The following is an 18,943-nucleotide window of genomic DNA, read 5'->3' as shown; positions in this document are numbered from 1 at the left end:
AACAGACACAGGGGAACTCCGGATACTAAAGGTAATGTTTTCTGGATACGGTAGTAAGCTGTTAGACGTTAGAGAATCTATTTAAAACAACAGTAATATTAAAACAATATTTTATGTAAAAATGTTTGGTCAACGTCTTTAGTGTCAATCCATACTAGTTGATAAGGAATGATATCCTCCAAATTAGATCCAATGTAACAATTAGCCTGGAACAAAAATAATCAATCCTTCTTACTTAAACTTTTATCTAATAAGAAATTATTGTTAAAAACCTGAAGAAGTAAAGCACCTTGTATTATATAATTATTATATAATTATCTTCTAAACTTCTGAATTCTGGTATAATATCCCGTTGTTTCAGTTGCCCATTGGAATGATATCGAATGATATTTTATCTTCCTATTAGTGTAATTTCTTGTCGCCCTGATGAGACAACGCTAAGTTTATGAACTTAACAACGCTAAAATCCTGCAATCGATTGCCCGCTGTGAACACAGCGAACAGATCCATACGACTTTGCTCTGGAACAAAGTTTACTGTCATATTTTTCTGATGTAAATATTTAACTCAAACAGTTTTCAAATATTATGTTTTCGAAAACAGACATTTTGAGCTTTTCATAGAAACTGGCTGTAGTAACATGATTAAAGTATAATTCGGATAGATTAACCGTATTTCTGAACTTTGTTAATTAGGAAAGAAATTCATATATATATATATAGTTCTTTAATGTACAAGTAACTTACAAGCTTAAGCGACACTTCGCGTTTTAAATACACACATACACATATATATAGTTCTTTAGTGACAGCTCGCGTTTTACGGTCGTGCATGAGCTAGTGGTTAGCATGCTGGGCTGCGTTCAGATCGGAGGGTCCAGGGTTCGAAATGAGATGCCGATAAACATGCTCTACACTTTCAGTCATGAATGCATTATAAAGGTGACAATTAATCTTCTTTGAAGAACTGGACGAAACTCTTGTGGTAGGTAGCACTGCTGCCGCCATTACTCTTATTGGTATTCAGGATATATCTATATACGTATGGTGTTTAAGATATACAACCCTTTAACGTGAGTGTTCATCAGGTACTGTTTACCATTCCAGATATACACTCCTGTATTGCTGAAAAGAAATGTTATAGTTCATGTTGCGAAGCACCTCCTGAACTTCCTACATTATCAACGTAGTAAAAGTGGAATCGCTTACACTGCTTCCTTTTTTTCTTTATCGGATAAGTTTGAAAAGTATATGACGTTCTCACATAATTCTTGATATCTGATCACCAAGATTTCGTCAAATCAAAACGCAGCAAAACGATCGCCTTCTGCAAAGTCATATTGTCACGTGATTAATTTGATTGAAGTGTAACGGCAATACAATTTTGTGGAAAAAAGTCACAAATAGTTAAAAAGCACGAGCCTGTGTGACGAGACTCAGTCTTACTGGACGGCAACGACCACGTGTGTAATTCCGAAGTTCGTAAATGAATCGCCGTAATTTACTTGAATGACTTTATTGGCGGCAATAGATATTGAGAATTAGCACTGCTAGGGGCAATTCTTGGCGTGATGATAAATTACGTTGTATTCAAATGCGACTTATTATAGCTCGAATTCACCTTCCCTATCAAAGATGAAGAAATTTCATAAAGTTTTAACATCTTACAATAACATTTACTATTTGTGTGTTAAAGACAGTTGTCAAAGGCTCACGCCAAAAATTGCTACCTTTACCAGTTATACAAGAAATAAAATTCCCTGATATGAGAACTGAATTTAAAGATATGATAGTTTAATATTTCTTTCTGTTCATCGTAGCTTTATAAGAATAGTAATACCGCACTGCTATTTACTCATCCAAAGGTTAAGTTTGTTTTATTTTACACGACTTTGTTATTCAAAAATGAAATGAAATTATATACGAGTTAGATATAAATCTTTGCAAATGAGCAGAAAAAGTTGAAACTTAAAAGCACGCGTTAATAGAATTTGAAGGAGACGGTGGAAGGAAGGTCGTCTAGAACTAACATTAAAAGTCGATTCAAACAATGATTCGTTTAGGTTATTACGTTGGCACACGAAACTGATAAATGCGTGCAGTTTACATTAGCACGTCAAGAAATAACAGGTGTAAGGTTGTAAAACGTGGCACATGTTCCTAACTATTTCATCCCAAATAATAAGGCTTTCACAGTTTTTTCTTTAGGGTTTTAATACATAAAATATAATTTGAATCCACACAATTATAGTATTACCCTGAAAAAGCAGTCCTGTAGATGCATTGTTATGTTCTTCTTACATATATAATTAATAGGATTTATTTACATACTAACGATGTGGTAGTAATGGCGATTGAATATTCCATACTTATTAGTCTGAGATTTCGTGTAACTAATACCTAGCATATTTCTTTCACTTTTTCAGAAGTTTAGAAGAAACATGAAACATTTACATGAAATATATTTAACGTAAAATGAGACATTTAAGTTTATTTTTGTTTTCTTGTTTGTTTGTTGTTTTTTTTGCCATCATAAATAATTTAGAACTTTTGGCACTCGTAGGCTTGGCTGGCTGTTGTTTTTGTAATTTGAGAATTCAAACAAGGCACGCGAGGATTGTTTGTTTGTTTGTTTTGAATCTCGCGCAAAGCTACTCGAGGGCTATCTGCACTAGCCGTCCCTAATTTATCAGTGTAAGACCAGAGGGAAAGCAGCTAGTCATCACCACCCACCGCCAATTCTTGGGCTACTCTTTTACCAACGAATAATGGGATTGACCATAACATTATAACGCCCCCACGGCTGAAAGGGCGAGCATGTTTGGTGCGACCTGGATTCGAACTCGCGACCCTCGGATTGCGAGTCGAACGCCTTAACACACTTGGCCATACCGGGTCCAGACACGCGAGGATCTTATATTGGCAAACCTTGCACCCCATGATAAATAGTTTAGATGTTTTACGAAAAAAAAAATAAACCTTAATCAGTTTTTGTTTTGTTTTTTTACAACACGTGTTAAAAGATTTTGTTCTGAGGGGTAACATATAACACGTATGTTTGGACGATTCAACACACTGAATGCGTTTTTATGAATTTTTCTTGGATTTTTTGTTAATTTGCAGCTGTAGAAGTTTTTCTAGATATTGGATCAGTTAGTGAATAGGAATGGTAGTAAGCAAGGTGTACAAATATTTGTGGTTTATTAATCCTTTAACGTTTATTACACAAAATTGACATGTCAGTTCTAGTACATACTAGACTTTGACTTGTTATATATATTGGGCAAGAGTGCCATTGAAGTAGTTAAATGATGGTTATATTGTTTACTTATTTTTGTGTAGAAAACTCTTGCGAATTAACAAGGTACTAGCCAGTTTTATGGCAAACATTAACAGAAATGGTGTATAAAACACGTGTTCCATATATGCAGAGGAGTCTTCAGTTTCATTTGCAGCATTCATAACACGTGCTATCTGTTGTAGAGTTGTCATGTTCAGCTAGTCATGCATAACTTCCAGATGGATGACACAGAAGAACATGAATCAAAGCTTTACACTTTATTAGGTATGAAAATTATATTCATGTGGCGGTTTTCGATTTTCCAACTTTATGTTCTGTTAGTTCGAAAAGATAATCTGTTATTCATAACTTTAATACGCTTCACATTTACGAGTTTACAATCCTGAGAAGAAGAAACAAATCCATGAGGGAAACTTGTTCTCAGAATAAAAGTACACCTGTGTAGTTGTAATTGAAAGTTCGTAGATTTTTTTCATATCAGATAAATCTAAAGGTTGATTACAGCTTATTCACTGATGTTAGGTTTAGAAAAGAGAAGAAAATGTAATGTCATTAATTTAGCTTCGAATTTTAAAAATAAACGTAAACTGAAAAGAAAATACCAAAATATGAATAACTTAAACCCCTAAAAAAACGGATTTAATTCTAACATTAGATTTAATTAAAGAGGGCGTGAAGAAGGAAAACGAAACAGAACTAAAAAAACTCTTCACTTCCTCGTGATGGATCTTTAGTTGTACACAACATTCACAATAGCTGGTAGGTTTATTAACTTCTGTATGTTTAATCATCATCACGTGCGCTTTTTCCACGAAATCTGACCGTTTCTTCTGATTACGATACGTAAGTGAATAAGGAAAAATCTGAATCTAGTAGTGGTTTAACAAGAGCTGGGGGTGATGTGATTGAGTTACAGGTAGGGAAAGACACTTGTTACACGAAGTGTAAACTTCAAAAAGTTTCCATTTTTTTACTCATTCAGTAATTAGATATTTATCAATATTTATCGTAGTTTATCAGCGTATTAATGTATTTAATTACAATATTTCGCTTTGAAACATTTGTTAGAAAACCTTTCGTATCATGTAAAAATAGACTGAACTATAGAGATGAATCAAACACATGTGAAATATAAACAGTTATCATAAGTAGTTGTTGGTGTAATTTAAACAATACAATACTATGTTCTGTTTAAATATTAACACTGATGCATCATGCTCTTTTAAATTAATCGCTTCTACTTTTAAAAATCGTGTCAAGAGAAAAGTTCTCAAAAACAGAACCATGAAGTACCTGATAATCATCTGAACTAGAGTGTGTTATCATTTCGGTTTTATCAAAAAAACCTAGATGGTGATAGTCACCTGAGCCCAAGTGGTAAATATAACATAACATAAAGTTTAGGGACAACAAGGGACCTGTTGGTCTATCTCGGCTGTCCTATCCTATAAACCAAACTAAAACTATTAAATACAAACAAAATTAAAGCCAGCCCTTATCGTTCGTATATCTATCAAATTTTTCTTTTAAAATCATTGAAATTTAATACCCCCACAACGTCCAAGGCAACTCATTCCATAAGTCAGCCACCCTATTTTAAAACTAAAATTGTTTAATCTGAAGACGGCTTCTACTTTACCTAAATCTACACTTGTGTTTCCTAGTTCTTTTATTCTCGCTATTAAGTATGAAAAATGTCGAGGGATGAACATTGTCAATTTCTTTTAGAATCTTAAACACTTTAATCTGATCATCTCTAACAAAACATTTGTTAATTATCTTAATCTACTGTAACGTGACAGCCCCTCCATCCCAGGGAACATTTTAATAACCATTCTCCGAGCTTCTTCCAACAATTCAATGTCTTTTCTTAAGGTAAGGAGACCAGGACTGAACACAATACTCCAAATTTGGCCTAACCAGTGACCTATACAATGAGATGATAACCTCTTTAGACTTATATTTAATACTTCTGTAGATAGAATTTAAAATCCTATTTACCCTACCACTAATAACAACACAATCCTTTTGTGAACAACAGCATCCTCTTCACAGCTATCTACAGCCAAGACCTTGATATCATCTTCAAATTTAACTGGTTTATTGATCATTCCTTGATCTATGTCATTAATGTGTCAAGATGTAAATGTTATTTCTGTTTGTTTTTAAACAAGAGTTTGTATAGTGATAGTTGTGTTAACTCGGGAGTCAATATCCCTTGTTGAAGAACGTTTGTAATGATTGTCGTCTGATTGAACGTGTGGATGTGGTTCAATAAATATCCTGTATAGTCATAATTATTTTAGTCTAAGTCCTGATGTACTCTCATGAAAGACTGGTATGAAACTTAACGGGAACATTAAAACTCGTTATGTGTTTAATCTACTTTAAAATATATTTGAAATACAGAAAAATGAGTTTTAGTTTACTGAGGAATCGTGTGTTAATCTATATTAATGTTAATCTATACAAAACTATCAGTTCAATTCTACTACATACTAGACTTGACTAGTTATATATCTCTAGTCAATTCTACTACATACTAGACTAGACTAGTTATATATCTCTAGTCAATTCTACTACATACTAGACTAGACTAGTTATATATCTCTAGTCAATTCTACTACATACTAGACTAGACTAGTTATATATCTCTAGTCAATTCTACTACATACTAGACTAGACTAGTTATATATCTCTAGTCAATTCTACTACATACTAGACTTGACTAGTTATATATCTCTAGTCAATTCTACTACATACTAGACTATACTAGTTATATATCTCTAGTCAATCTCTACCACATACTAGACTGTGACTAGTTATATATCTCTAGTCAATTCTACTACATAGACCAGACTAGTATATATCTCTCAGACTGCCACTAGACTAGTTATATATCTCTAGTCAATTCTACTACATACTAGACTAGACTAGTTATATATCTCTAGTCAATTCTACTACATACTAGACTAGACTAGTTATATATCTCTAGTCAATTCTACTACATACTAGACTAGACTAGTTATATATCTCTAGTCAATTCTACTACATACTAGACTAGACTAGTTATATATCTCTAGTCAATTCTACTACATACTAGACTAGACTAGTTATATATCTCTAGTCAATTCTACTACATACTAGACTAGACTAGTTATATATCTCTAGTCAATTCTACTACATACTAGACTAGACCAGTTATATATCTCTAGTCAATTCTACTACATACTAGACTAGACTAGTTATATATCTCTAGTCAATTCTACTACATATACTAGACTAGACTAGTTATATATCTCTAGTCAATTCTACTACATACTAGACTTGACTAGTTATATATCTCTAGTCAATTCTACTACATACTAGACTAGACTAGTTATATATCTCTAGTCAATTCTACTACATACCAGACCAGACTAGTTATATATCTCTAGTCAATTCTACTACATACTAGACTAGACTAGTTATATATCTCTAGTCAATTCTACTACATACTAGACTAGACTAGTTATATATCTCTAGTCAATTCTACTACATACTAGACTAGACTAGTTATATATCTCTAGTCAATTCTACCACATACTAGACTAGACTAGTTATATATCTCTAGTCAATTCTACCTACATACTAGACTAGACTAGTTATATATCTCTAGTCAATTCTACCACATACTAGACCAGACTAGTTATATATCTCCAGTCAATTCTACTACATACTAGACTAGACCAAAGTTATATATCTCTCAGTCAATTCTACTACATACTAGACTTGACTAGTTATATATCTCTAGTCAATTCTACTACATACTAGACTTGACTAGTTATATATCTCTAGTCAATTCTACTACATACTAGACTAGACTAGTTATATATCTCTAGTCAATTCTACTACATACTAGACTAGACTAGTTATATATCTCTAGTCAATTCTACTACATACTAGACTACATACATATATAACTAGACTAGTTATATATCTCTAGTCAATTCTACTACATACTAGACTTGACTAGTTATATATCTCTAGTCAATTCTACTACATACTAGACTAGACTAGTTATATATCTCTAGTCAATTCTACTACATACTAGACTAGACTAGTTATATATCTCTAGTCAATTCTACTACATACTAGACTACATACATATATAACTAGACTAGTTATATATCTCTAGTCAATTCTACTACATACTAGACTTGACTGAAGTTATATATCTCTAGTCAATTCTACTACATACTAGACTAGACTAGTTATATATCTCTAGTCAATTCTACTACATACTAGACTAGACTCAGTTATATATCTCTAGTCAATTCTACCACATACTAGACTAGACTAGTTATATATCTCTAGTCATTCTACTACATACTCAGACTAGACTAGTTATATATCTCTAGTCAATTCTACTACATACTAGACTAGACTAGTTATATATCTCTAGTCAATTCTACTACATACTAGACTTGACTAGTTATATATCTCTCAGTCAATTCTACTACATACCTCAGACTGACTGACTGAAGTTATATATCTCTAGTCAACCCTCACATACCAGACTAGACCAGTTATATATCTCTAGTCAATTCTTACCACATACCTGTGACTAGACTAGTTATATATCTCTAGTCACTACCATACCACATACATAACCAGACCAGATATATCTACATGTACTTCTCCAGATTATATATCTCAGTCAATTCTACTACATACTAGACTAGACTAGTTATATATCTCCAGTCAATTCTACTACATACCAGACTAGACTAGTTATATATCTCTAGTCAATTCTACCACATACTAGACTAGACTAGTTATATATCTCTAGTCAATTCTACTAGACTAAGTTATATACTAGTCAATTCTAGACTAGACTAGTTATATATCTCTCAGTCAATTCTACCACATACCAGACTAGACTAGTTATATATCTCTAGTCAATTCTACTACATAGACTAGACAATTCTACTACATAGACTAGACTATATATCTCTAGTCAATTCTACTACATACTAGACTAGACTAGTTATATATCTCTAGTCAATTCTACTACATACTAGACTTGACTAGTTATATATCTCTAGTCAATTCTACTACATACTAGACTAGACTAGTTATATATCTCTAGTCAATTCTACTACATACTAGACTAGACTAGTTATATATCTCTAGTCAATTCTACTACATACCAGACTAGACTAGTTATATATCTCTAGTCAATTCTACTACATACTCAGACTAGACTAGTTATATATCTCTAGTCAATTCTACTACATACTAGACTAGACTAGTTATATATCTCTAGTCAATTCTACTACATACTAGACTAGACTAGTTATATATCTCTAGTCAATTCTACTACATACCTAGACTAGACTAGTTATATATCTCTAGTCAATTCTACCACATACTCAGACTGACCTGACTAGTTATATATATCTCAGTCAATTCTACCACATACTAGACCAGACTAGTTATATATCCCCAGTCAATTCTACTACATACCAGACTAGACTAGTTATATATCTCTAGTCAATTCTACTACATACCAGACTAGACTAGTTATATATCTCAGTCAATTCTACCACATACTAGACTAGACCTAGTTATATATCTCTAGTCAATTCTACCACATACTAGACTAGACTAGTTATATATCTCTAGTCAATTCTACCACATACTAGACTAGACTAGTTATATATCTCTAGTCAATTCTACCACATACTAGACTAGACTAGTTATATATCTCTAGTCAATTCTACTACATACCAGACTAGACTAGTTATATATCTCTAGTCAATTCTACCACATACTAGACTAGACTAGTTATATATCTCTAGTCAATTCTACCACATACCTAGACTAGACTAGTTATATATCTCTAGTCAATTCTACTACATACTAGACTAGACTAGTTATATATCTCAGTCAATCTTCTACTACATACCAGACTAGACTCAGTTATATATCTCTCAGTCAATTCTACTACATACCAGACTAGACTCAGTTATATATCTCCAGTCAATTCTACTCACATACTCAGACTAGACTAGTTATATATCTCTAGTCAATTCTACTACATACCAGACTAGACTAGTTATATATCTCTAGTCAATTCTACTACATACCAGACCTGACTAGTTATATATCTCTAGTCAATTCTACTACATACTAGACTAGACTAGTTATATATCTCTAGTCAATTCTACTACATACCAGACTAGACTAGTTATATATCTCAGTCAATTCTACTACATACCAGACTAGACTAGTTATATATCTCTAGTCAATTCTACTACATACTAGACTAGACTAGTATATATCTCTAGTCAATTCTACTACATACTAGACTAGACTAGTTATATATCTCTAGTCAATTCTACTACATACTAGACTTGACTAGTTATATATCTCTAGTCAATTCTACTACATACTAGACTGACTAGACTAGTTATATATCTCTAGTCAGTTTCTACTACATACTAGACTAGACTAGTTATATATCTCTAGTCAATTCTACTACATACTAGACTAGACTAGTTATATATCTCTAGTCAATTCTACTACATACTAGACTAGACTAGTTATATATCTCTAGTCAATTCTACTACATACTAGACTAGACTAGTTATATATCTCTAGTCAATTCTACTACATACTAGACTAGACTAGTTATATATCTCTAGTCAATTCTACTACATACTAGACTAGACTAGTTATATATCTCTAGTCAATTCTACTACATACTAGACTAGACTAGTTATATATCTCTAGTCAATTCTACTACATACTAGACTAGACTAGTTATATATCTCTAGTCAATTCTACTACATACTAGACTAGACTAGTTATATATCTCTAGTCAATTCTACTACATACTAGACTAGACTAGTTATATATCTCTAGTCAATTCTACTACATACTAGACTAGACTAGTTATATATCTCTAGTCAATTCTACTACATACTAGACTAGACTAGTTATATATCTCTAGTCAATTCTACTACATACTAGACTAGACTAGTTATATATCTCTAGTCAATTCTACTACATACTAGACTAGACTAGTTATATATCTCTAGTCAATTCTACTACATACTAGACTAGACTAGTTATATATCTCTAGTCAATTCTACTACATACTAGACTAGACTAGTTATATATCTCTAGTCAATTCTACTACATACTAGACTAGACTAGTTATATATCTCTAGTCAATTCTACTACATACTAGACTAGACTAGTTATATATCTCTAGTCAATACTAGACTAGACTACATACTAGACTAGACATACTAGTTATATATCTCTAGTCAATTCTACTACATACTAGACTAGACTAGTTATATATCTCTAGTCAATTCTACTACATACCAGACTAGACTAGTTATATATCTCTAGTCAATTCTACTACATACCAGACTAGACTAGTTATATATCTCTAGTCAATTCTACTACATACCAGACTAGACTAGTTATATATCTCTAGTCAATTCTACTACATACCAGACTAGACTAGTTATATATCTCTAGTCAATTCTACTACATACTAGACTAGACTAGTTATATATCTCTAGTCAATTCTACTACATACTAGACTAGACTAGTTATATATCTCTAGTCAATTCTACTACATACTAGACTAGACTAGTTATATATCTCTAGTCAATTCTACTACATACTAGACTAGACTAGTTATATATCTCTAGTCAATTCTACTACATACTAGACTAGACTAGTTATATATCTCTAGTCAATTCTACTACATACCAGACTTGACTAGTTATATATCTCTAGTCAATTCTACTACATACTCAGACTAGACTAGTTATATATCTCTAGTCAATACTACATCTAGTAGACAATCTTCAATTCTACTACATACTAGACTAGACTAGTTATATATCTCTAGTCAATTCTACTACATACTAGACTAGACTCAGTTATATATCTAGTCAATTCTACTACATACCAGACTAGACTAGTTATATATCTCTAGTCAATTCTACTACATACCAGACTCTGACTAGTTATATATCTCTAGTCAATTCTACTACATACCAGACTATACTAGTTATATATCTCTAGTCAATTCTACTCTACTACATACTAGACTAGACTAGTTATATATCTCTAGTCAATTCTACTACATACTAGACTAGACTAGTTATATATCTCTAGTCAATTCTACCACATACCAGACTAGACTAGTTATATATCTCTAGTCAATTCTACTACATACAGACTAGACTAGTTATATATCTCTAGTCAATTCTACTACATACTAGACTAGACTAGTTATATATCTCTAGTCAATTCTACTACATACTAGACTAGACTAGTTATATATCTCTAGTCAATTCTACCACATACTAGACTAGACTAGTTATATATCTCTAGTCAATTCTACTACATACTAGACTAGACTAGTTATATATCTCTAGTCAATTCTACTACATACTAGACTAGACTAGTTATATATCTCTAGTCAATTCTACTACATACTAGACTAGACTAGTTATATATCTCTAGTCAATTCTACTACATACTAGACTAGACTAGTTATATATCTCTAGTCAATTCTACTACATACTAGACTAGACTAGTTATATATCTCTAGTCAATTCTACTACATACTAGACTAGACTAGTTATATATCTCTAGTCAATTCTACTACATACCTAGACTTGACTAGTTATATATCTCTAGTCAATTCTACTACATACTAGACTAGACTAGTAATATATCTCTAGTCAATTCTACTACATACTAGACTAGACTAGTTATATATCTCTAGTCAATTCTACTACATACTAGACTAGACTAGTTATATATCTCTAGTCAATTCTACTACATACTAGACTAGACCAGTTATATATCTCTAGTCAATTCTACTACATACTAGACTAGACTAGTTATATATCTCTAGTCAATTCTACTACATACCAGACTAGACTAGTTATATATCTCTAGTCAATTCTACTACATACCAGACTTGACTAGTTATATATCTCTAGTCAATTCTACTACATACTAGACTAGACTAGTTATATATCTCTAGTCAATTCTACTACATACTAGACTAGACTAGTTATATATCTCTAGTCAATTCTACTACATACTAGACTAGACTAGTTATATATCTCTAGTCAATTCTACTACATACTAGACTAGACTAGTTATATATCTCTAGTCAATTCTACCACATACTAGACTAGACTAGTTATATATCTCTAGTCAATTCTACTACATACTAGACTTGACTAGTTATATATCTCTAGTCAATTCTACTACATACCAGACTAGACTAGTTATATATCTCTAGTCAATTCTACTACATACTAGACTAGACTAGTTATATATCTCTAGTCAATTCTACTACATACTAGACTAGACTAGTTATATATCTCTAGTCAATTCTACTACATACTAGACTTGACTAGTTATATATCTCTAGTCAATTCTACTACATACTAGACTAGACTAGTTATATATCTCTAGTCAATTCTACTACATACTAGACTAGACGAGTTATATATCTCTAGTCAATTCTACTACATACTAGACTAGACTAGTTATATATCTCTAGTCAATTCTACTACATACTAGACTTGACTAGTTATATATCTCTAGTCAATTCTACTACATACTAGACTTGACTAGTTATATATCTCTAGTCAATTCTACTACATACTAGACTAGACTAGTTATATATCTCTAGTCAATTCTACTACATACTAGACTAGACTAGTTATATATCTCTAGTCAATTCTACTACATACTAGACTAGACTAGTTATATATCTCTAGTCAATTCTACTACATACTAGACTTGACTAGTTATATATCTCTAGTCAATTCTACTACATACTAGACTAGACTAGTTATATATCTCCAGTCAATTCTACTACATACTAGACTAGACTAGTTATATATCTCCAGTCAATTCTACTACATACTAGACTAGACTAGTTATATATCTCTAGTCAATTCTACTACATACTAGACTAGACTAGTTATATATCTCTAGTCAATTCTACTACATACTAGACTTGACTAGTTATATATCTCTAGTCAATTCTACTACATACTAGACTTGACTAGTTATATATCTCTAGTCAATTCTACTACATACTAGACTAGACTAGTTATATATCTCTAGTCAATTCTACTACATACTAGACTGGACTAGTTATATATCTCTAGTCAATTCTACTACATACTAGACTGGACTAGTTATATATCTCTAGTCAATTCTACTACATACTAGACTAGACTAGTTATATATCTCTAGTCAATTCTACTACATACTAGACTAGACTAGTTATATATCTCTAGTCAATTCTACTACATACTAGACTAGACTAGTTATATATCTCTAGTCAATTCTACTACATACTAGACTAGACTAGTTATATATCTCTAGTCAATTCTACTACATACTAGACTAGACTAGTTATATATCTCTAGTCAATTCTACTACATACTAGACTAGACTAGTTATATATCTCTAGTCAATTCTACTACATACTAGACTAGACTAGTTATATATCTCTAGCAAGGGTATAAGTTTCGAGATACATTTTTCGTTTACAACGTGTCTCCTTATATTCCAGTTTTGTTCTTACGTAATCACTATATCCACACACACTTCATGATGTTCTAAAAACACGTAGGTCCAAGAAGTCTTGATAAAAATAAAATAGAATCCCAATAACCCGAGCGCTTTCGAAAGGTGGATCTTTCTTCTTCGGGGGCAAACATTCCTTCACACTTTCTGGTCCGTCCCATTCCTATGCTTAAGTGCCTTTCTTTTATATATGCAGGGTGTTCGGAAAGTCACTGTGCAGTTTTGACTGTTAATAAATATATAAGTGCACGGTGACTTTCCGAACACCCTGTATATATAATGTATTTCCCACCTACACACTTCAACTTTCATTTTTGATCCTGTTTCGTTTCCCCAAGTGTTCTGCATCTGTACATTATTTAGTTTTTATATATTAATTACTTTAACCCTTAAACAGCAGGAATGTTGTAGGTAGTAGCATCAATTGATGTCGGCCGCCCTTTAAGGCATAAACGTTTTCGCATATTATTTAAAGTTACATTCCAATTGTATACTCACGATTTGGAGGCTAAGATTTATTCACAAATTCTACACTAGTATATTTTGTTTTATCAATCATATCACTTAGAAGTATTCATACGCATTGTAAGACATTCCCACGTGTTCGTCCACCGGTGTGACGGCGGTAAGTTTATTGAATTACAATTCTAAAATCAGGGGTTGGACTCCCCCGCAGTGAACACATCAAATTGCCTAATTTTGATTTGCTCAAAACGAAAAAAATTAGACATTTCTAAATTTAGCTATAATATTTTTGGTCCTCCTGAGAGCAGTAAGTTTACAACGTGAAACACCAAAACTCCGTGGTTCTATCCCACCAGGTAGACACGGCAGATAGCCTAATGTGGCTTTGTTCGTACATTAAATAAAATAAGCTCACTTATTCAATGACCGTCCCAGATAGTAATTTAAAGCAAACAAGCAACCAGTTTTCACAACTGCAAGACGTGCACATCTTTTCATATGAAACGCGTATTTACAAATTGAACCTACTATGTAAATCCTCCTCACAAGGCCATTATACTAATACAAAAAAGCGGAGTGTCCTAATCTGCACTTGTGTCTTGAGTTAAGAATAACGAATTAGCATGTCTGGGCAGAGAATCTGCAGTTTCATGGTTCGCGACCCTTTTGCCTGAAAATCGTTCAGCCCTTTGGGGTTAGTTCTCGATTGGGTGAACGGCAAGTTTGCATACTCACAAAACAGTCGTCATCAGGAGTTTATTTCCTTGCGGTGAACAGAGAAAACAGTGTATTGTGGAGCTTTGCAAAAAAGTGGGGAGGGGCACTAGAAGAATGATGTTTGTAATTAGGCACAAAGCTAGACAATGGGCTTTCTGTGCTATACCCACAACTGGTATCGAAACCCGATTTCTAGCGTTGTAAGTCCGCAGACATACCGCTGAGCCAGATTCTGATTCTGTTCAATAGTTGCATTTCCTTTAGTTTATGAATTCAAAGTTAGGGTGCGCTAATGGTTCCTCGTGCGTGAACATTCTGAAATATAAGAGGATCTCAAGACGAAATTAAGCACTTCGATCTAAACGACAAATGGCTAGACTTTAAAATGATGCAGAGCATTTTACCAGAGATAATGAAAAGCTCTTGCTGGATGATATCACTGTAAATATATAAGTTCACATATTTAGTACGGTATTTGGTGGTGTTGTAGTTTAGATAAAAGCTGCAGGTAGACTATTCTCGCTCTCCCTACCGTGAAGAATTAAACCCAGGATTTTAGCGTTGTAGCTTGGTAAACTTACCGCTGACCCGTCTTAGGGCGTTTAGGTACGGACTGGTATAGCGTTAAACGTCACGTTTCCATGAGACTGTTCTAAAAATAAAACGTACTCCGTGAAGCTGGAAAAAAAATTGTTTCACCTTTCCAAGATAATTGTTTGTTTGTTATTTCTTTTTTCGCGAAGAAGGACGTCAGTTAACAATATAGTTTTGTTGTTGTTAATTATCTGTTGGAAGCAAATAAAGTAATATTGGACCGCTAAAATGATATCAACATACATATCTATAAAGTCATTCATCTTAAGGATTGTTATAACACTGTATCTAGCTTTAACTGTTGTTTGTAAACGTTATTATTTTTATTGAGCAAATAGATTGTCGTATTCCGAGGTTTAAAGTAGCTCACAAAATTCTAAAGGCTTAAAACAATAATTACACATGGCTGTGGCTGGATTATTTCACTAAAAAGAAACACCACTTTTTATGACTTCAAAGGCTACTGATATACTCTAGCCAAAATTAATCAAACTGAAAGTGGGAAGAGAAAAGCGTATGTTCTTGACGCAACTGTTTGAAATCTTCCATACAAAAAAAGCAGCCGACAGGGAAATCGTGTAGCTCACTCCATCTGTTGGTTACGTTTATAAATAAGATTAACCTAAATTGTCACCAACAACTAAATTGGTCAAGTTAGTAATTTCTAATAAACTAAAACCAGGGTTAATCAGTTTTTAACACTTCTGATTGGGAATGTACAGAATAAAAATATTGAATAGCCATAATTTCTTACTTGTGAGACTTACTGGGATAGGACTTTTCTATTACATTTTTGTGAAATTGTTTTGTTTTCAGTTAATAAAGTTTAATTTTGAAACGTGATTTATAATAAAAACGCGTTTACAACGGAATTAGTCATGCATCCAGTTGTGGCCCTCTGTCGGGTAGTTGGATTACTCAATGGTTAAAGAAATACATTTTTTAATTATATTGTTATACACGTTAAGTAGCTATACGGATGTACAGACTTGTATTAGTAAACAGATAGATAATTTAATATCAAATACAAATTCTGTTTTATATGTGTATGTATCTAGCTTTACTGCAATGGCTAGTAGTACTGCAAAGAAACTAATTTCTATTTGTTGTCAAGCGTAAATGAGCTATTTGAACCGTACCAACCGCGGGTATCGAAAGCAGATTTTTAGCATTGTAAACCCTCAAATGCAAAGAAGTTAAGTGTGTACTAAACATCTATGATGTAATATGCCTATATAAAAATTTCTTGCCGTCTAAATCTCTGAAAGTAATGTTTAGAGTTGTCTCCTCGCATTTATCTCAACGAACGTAGTATTGAACAATAAACAATAGAGGTATGTGTATTGAACGATACACCCACGTAAACTTCTAAGATACACCCAGCCACTTACATCTGTAAGGTATTTAACACTTTGATTCATGAGTTTCGCGGATACCAGGTTTAGCAAGAAATGTTTAGAGAATCGATCAAATAAAATAATCATTAATATCTAACTAGTTATCCCAACCAGATAATTGATACTTCATATTGATCAACGTTTTCCGCGTTACACAACAATAAAAAACGTATTTTGCGTTCCTCGGAGCCATTGATTGTGTGATATCAGGGTTTCACAGTGTGTGATGGAAGAAGAAACACTGTCAATTTATTTTGTTTTCCTAATGTAGTGTAATTACGAAGCTAGTAGATGATGTTGCTATTTTTCTTGTCTAATTAATTTTTTCGCTCAGGCTGTAACACTTTTCGAAATATGACATTAGGCCCGACATGGCCAAGTGCGTTAAGGCGTTAGACTCGGAATCCGAGGGTCGTGGGTTCGAATCCCGGTCGCACAAAACATGCTCGCCCTTTCAGTCTTGGGGGCGTTATAATGTTACGGTCAATCCCACTATTCGTTGGTAAAAGAGTAGCCCAAGAGTTGGCGGTGGGTGGTGATGACTAGCTGCCTTCCCTATCATCGTGCACTGCTAAATTAGGGACAGCTATCACAGATAGCCCTCGAGTAGCTTTGGGCGAAATTCAAAACAAACAAATATGACATTATAATCAAACCCTCTAAACATGTTCCAATCAGAATTTCCATTTTGAAATAAATAAATTGACAAAATATGTATCGGGTGGACTCTAACTCTTGCCCCTTACCCTCCAATAAAAAATAAAGATCAATACATAAGAGATCTCTTAAAAGTTTCGATGAAATAAACTGTTATTTTTCAGTAACCAAGTATCAACTCATAAAATTCTCCTAAGCAAAGAGGGTTTTCAATTAGTCGCCAGGATTTGACAGGAGTCCAGCCTAGAGGGTGTATAGCATCGACTACATAATAGTTCCCAACTGTCCTAGCAGGACTTTTTCAAAAAGTCAGGCCCGCAGGGCGTTGTTTCTACCAGAGATAACGTCTGTTCGCACGAGCTTAATCGTACTTTCATCAGCTTGATTATGTTCATCTATTGGAGTGATTGTGAGCTTTTGTCTTGTTACATCTTTGTGTTATCCATCATTTTGTCATTCTGCACACGATAACAGTTCTAGACTTCGGGCGTTACTAAACAAGAGAACCTTTGAGCCCCATGACAAATTAGCATTCTTGGACGTCGGCACGTAAATGTCTTTGTTGTCAAAAGAACGTGAAGTTCGGCCTATTGCGCTACTTCGTGTGCGTTAACTGTTCAGTTTCCGATCGACAATATTTTTAAAGTGCTGAGAACGTGTTTCAGCAAAAACCTGTCTTTAGTTTGGCAAAGCAAAGTTACAAAAGCTGACAGAAAAAATATATAAAATTTATCAATAGATTAGTAAAGTTAACCCTTTAAAAAAAGAACTTCGCTCTTGAAATTTAATAGCCATGACTCATAAGGATTACTTGTAATGTTATTGACTTGAAAACGTACAATCCGAGTGTAAGTTTTTCGGCATGTTATAGTAAGTACTAAATTTGTTGCTCCGCTCTTCCTTACATCGTGAACTGAAAATCATAATTTCGTAGGATGTTCTTATTACAAACTCAAAATTGAACCCATCGATTTCAAGCGCGTTCTTCGCAAGTACTCAACGTAAAACGGGGACAACTTAGTCTTAGCATAGTCTTGTCACAAACATTCAAATAAAACAGGGACACTTACGTCTTCGCAAAGCCAAAAGTGATTAGTATTCCTGTTGCAAATACAAAATACATTCCCTCAAACACTTTTGACTTAAAAATTATAATAAATTTTGATTTGTTAATACACGGT

The sequence above is a fragment of the Tachypleus tridentatus genome, chromosome 10 (assembly GCF_004210375.1).
Source record: "Tachypleus tridentatus isolate NWPU-2018 chromosome 10, ASM421037v1, whole genome shotgun sequence".
Classification (NCBI taxonomy): domain Eukaryota; kingdom Metazoa; phylum Arthropoda; class Merostomata; order Xiphosura; family Limulidae; genus Tachypleus; species Tachypleus tridentatus.
Note: the sequence above shows the minus strand (reverse complement) of the source record.